The sequence below is a fragment of the Talpa occidentalis genome, unplaced genomic scaffold, assembly GCF_014898055.3.
Source record: "Talpa occidentalis isolate TD23 unplaced genomic scaffold, MPIMG_talOcc4v2.1 talOcc4.5, whole genome shotgun sequence".
Taxonomy (NCBI): domain Eukaryota; kingdom Metazoa; phylum Chordata; class Mammalia; order Eulipotyphla; family Talpidae; genus Talpa; species Talpa occidentalis.
The window spans coordinates 123,061,487-123,066,135 of NW_023604861.1; positions in this window are offsets into that span (position 1 = coordinate 123,061,487).

Consider the following 4,649-nt stretch of genomic DNA (forward strand, 5'->3'; position numbering starts at 1 on the left):
TAAAGCAATAAAGCAGACAATAAGTCTCTTTTTAGCTCTCAGCGCATTAATAGGGCCGGGAGAAATCGCTTCTATACATACTCAGAGGAAAGTACTTTGCATCCTACTATCAGCTGGCCCAATGGAAAGCCAGCTGATACTCTGGCCATGTGCCCTCAGGCAGGGCCTCCTTTCTTCCCAGAACCCTCTTAGCCCCCAAAGAAGCCTGAGATCTGTTAGCCCATGAACTCTTGCCTCCCCAAATATCAAAGAGCTTCAGCCTGGCTTTTTCTTTATTTCTATCAAGGGGCCTTTGAACCAAAGGGATTTTTCAGAGAAAGAAAACTCTACGGAATCTTTAGGGTCCAGGCTCTTAAAAGAAAACACTAAAGTTGGAACCAGTTCAAGGCTCTTGTGTCCAATTAAGGAAAGACTCACATTCCTCTCCTAGCTCCGGCTCTTGCGTGCTTTCTCTCTTTCTGCTTCTACCCAGGAATGCACTTTAGCAGCCAGAAAAAGTGGTTACTATCACCAGGAGACACATATCACATAGCAGAGTGCTCCTGGGGTGGGCTCCAGGCCACGCCTCCCCCACACTAGACAAAGAGCACAGACCACAGAGCAACCCAAATTCCCTTCAGACCACTCTGTCCCCCAGCCTCCCGGTTTCACCCGCAACTTGGGCCAGAGAAACGCCGTACCTGCAGGGTTATGAAAAAAGAGGAAAACACAGACGTTTCTTGTGGAGAAAAGCACTTTCGGTTTTCTTTTCAAGTATTACAGGATGTCAGCCAGCTTCCTCCAGGGGCAACTGCGTCCCTGCTGATTTCACACCCACTGCTCCTCCGTGGAGGGGCAAGCAGCGAATTATGCACCCGGGAACCACGGCCTCTGCCAACTCCGTAACCTGAGCAGACGCCAGCTTGCTGGAGCCCCTGGTGTACTTCACACCCACATGGTCCCCAGCATTGGGATCAGGTAGCTGGGTCCATATTGCAACTTCCTGTCCTTCCAATGATTCTACCAGTGGGGATTAAGTACCTACTGTGTGCCAAGCAGTGGTAGCTCAAAGGGATCCCTTTGGGAGAACTTCAGCTCTCCTGTCTTCATCAATCCCAGAACCATCCCAAATAAACACACACTCTAAGGGACAACAGCATGTCTGCCAGGCCAGCACAGCTTTAAGATAAAGTCCCTAAATTGCTCTAGTGACCACCCCCAAGTAATCATGAAGCTGAATCAAAATGGCATGCATGCTATGCCAGCACAGTTTGCATGTAAGACGCTGCCTCTACCTTTCCCACCAGACATGCGAGTTCCTTTTATAAGCAAATCAGGGGCTGCCTCTGGTGTTTGGCATGGGATCATGGCTGGGGAGACTGAGAGGACCAGACGCAGCAACAGAGACATGTGGCTATCGTGGGGGGAAGGGAGTGGTGACCACAGCACATAAGTTCTGTAAGGTTAAGGGTCATGTGTGTTTTGTTTATTGCTGTACCTCCACCACCTGCAAGAGTGCTGGTACATAATAGAGACTCAAGAAATATTTGATGAATGAATGAATGGATGGTGTCAGGAGAAGTTGAAGAGAAAGGAGGTTCGAGGGCTAGTACATGTCCTGGGGGTACCATCCTGGCAAGAAGAACAGCATGAGCAAAGGCTCAGGCTGAGAATGTGCCGGGGGGTGCTGAGAAGCAGGAGTAAGCAGAAGAATCAGGGATGCTGGAGTGCCCCTATGAATCGAAGCTGAGTGTTATGAGGGATGCTAACGTGTTAGTAAAGGGCATTGTACTCTGCAGCCCTTTGGCTGTGCACAGAATTTCTACCAGGGAAATAGTCTGTCACTTCTACTGGCCAAATAAATCCAATTTCCCTCACCTCTGTGTTATGCGAGCTAAGACCAGCATTTCTCTTCTCTTTAGGTGGGGCCCAAGCAGAAGTGTTAAGTAGGTCAAATGCAGTTTACGTCAAGTGTGTCTTCTGAGACTTCCCCTTTCCATTCCCTCCTGTTTCATTCCTCTCCTCGACCCACCCAGGCACCCACTGATCTTAAGAAACCCAAGCCTCCCTTCATAGCAGCCTCCCGGGGAGCTCCCAAACCATCCTTTTCTTTTCCATTGAAACGTCTATCCTTTGGTACCCTAACCTCAGCAGCTGCCAGGCAAGTGAACTTGATCCCACAAATAAATTCACACTATTGTGAGAATGACATGCTCGCCATCCCTCCAGGGCCTCTGGCTCATAGTGGCTTTGCAGGCTGGGTAAGTGAGCAAGAGGGGAAGTTCTGTCCAGGCAGGCTGGTGAGAGTTCAGGTGGAAGGCTGAGCTCAGCCAAGCCAGGATATGACAGAGAAGGAAGTGAGCTAACTGCCCACCCCCCACAAGTGCTGGGGTGGGCGCTACCAGGGTGCATACGCGAAATGTGACTTTCCTCAATTATCACAGCCCTTCAGGAGGGATCTGATTGGAATCCTTGTTCCCAGCTCTAACCTCAGGACACCTCTCTTAGGGATTCACTCCAGTGATCAATGGGAGGGGTTAAAAGAGGTCTGAGCAGACTATTTTCTCCCTTTTTACTAAGAAGAGACAGGGGATCACAGGGGACTCTTCTAAGTGGGTGCCGGGCATGCACCTGGAGAGGGGCCTGACCTCACTGCAGAGGTCCTACACCGCTGCTGGGTTCTACATGGCCCAGCAAAGCCCATGATGAGTCAGGAGGTCAGAAAGGCCAAAGGCCTTCACACAGAGAGGCAGAGACTGCCCAGGGGATTTTCTAGGCCCAGTGAACAGTCAGTGTGGCATGCGCTGCGCTTCGGCAGAGCCAGAGCTCAGCTTGCCAGCTACTGAGCACAGCAGGGTCCCTCGCCACCCACACCTCCTGCCTGACAACTGAAACCTGCACCACAGCAGGAGCCCCTTATGCTCCCCAGTGGTCCTCTGAACCAGTGCCTGGTGCACTTGCTCCTACCCAATCAGAACTCCCCTTGGGCAAAAAATGAAAAAACAAACAAACAAACAAACAAAAAACACCAAAAAAAGGAAAGGTATTTCTCTGGGGGCCATGTTAGAACTTCAGTCTTCAATGTCCCTGATGTTCCTATGGAAAAAGCTGGAGCATTATGTGTTTGAGTCTTTCTGGAGGTTGGGGGGCATCCCCCACTTCTTGCCACATTCTTTTCAATTTAGGGGTGCTCAGAGCCCCAACTTGCTCTGCTTTCACCCCCCTTTGCACACACTCCCAGGGTTATTCTCACTTTATTGCCATTATTTCTAAGACCCTAATTTTGCTCAATGCTTACTGTTGTCTCCATTTAAAAAGAAAATATAAAGACTACTAATTTACACACCAGATCTGACATTGTCTGAGGTTCCTAGTAGGGAAACTAGGAAGGTCTCTTCACCTGTCTGGCCTCAGTTTACTCATCTGTAAGATGGCCCAGGTGTTTCCTTCCCTCAGCTCACCGCACAGCAAGGGTGGGAGAGCAGCAAGCTTCAACTTCCTTCCCACAAAGTACAGAATTAAATTATGCTCTATTGGATCTGCTTGAAGATGAACAGCAAAAAGAAGGGCACATGAAACCCCATCAACTACTTCATTTTGTTGCTTGCTAACTGAAAAGCACAGCCGAGAAGCAGTCCTTTCCTGGTTTCTGAGAGAGAGGACAAGCCAGTTCTCGTGAAGAGAACAATAGCAAATATAATGGTTGATAGCCCAGTGCTCGATCTTTCCAGCGCTCTTCTTGCCCTCTTTGCTCTCAGTCTCACACTGGCCAACACCTGCCTGGCCAGAAGTATGTGGGGATGTGAGGGGCCACCTTCAGGGGTGCTTCGGGGTGTCAGACCAGCCCTGGTGGGCCTTCACAGCCCGCCCGAGACACATGGGGATACCAGCCTCTCAAGCTATTTGTTCAACAAGGAACATTAAGAAACACCTTGGTATCAAGTGCCAGCAAGTCACCCAGCTCCTCTTTTGTTCTCGGGACCTCCACATGTCCACACACGCACACACACTGGCGTGCCAGGGGCATCTAAGCAATTGAACAAGTGCTCTGTTTTCTGGATCTAAGCTAAGGAAAGAACACTGACCTCAATCCAAATAGAAACAGAAATTTCTCATCCACTTTGCATTGTTTTTACCACCTTTGTTTGTGTTTGGGTCGCTGTCACAGGCAGCAATGAACACCTCCCGGTGACTTCAGGGGAAACAGGTGTGAGGGGCAGGTGTGATTCAACATTCTCCTTCTCCTGAGACCAGTGATGGGGAGCAGGGAGGGGCCATCTCTGTGACAGAAGCCTGCGCAGGGACAACCATCTAATGGTAAGAAGGGTGGGGGCAAGCTGGAGAGAGGGGGGTCAGCAAAGGGCTGCTGCGGTGTCCCCAGAGGGAGGCTGTGCTCCTGGAGCTGGTGGTCAGAGACGGAGGCTTCAGAACCTGGTGGCTGCTCGGGGGTGGGAGCAGGAGGGAGAGGGAATTGGAAAAGCTTAGATTTCTTGATCTTGGGCGACTGGAAAACTGGCACCATCCCCTGGGAAAGTGAAGTCCAGATGGGGCTGATTTGGGGAGAAGAGGGTGGAGCTTCCAAGCTACAATGCCTGGAGAACCACAGCTGTGGCCAGGAGTGTGTCCCCCATCCCTGCTGCTGTTTGTAGAGCTCTTGGTCCATGGTGGTC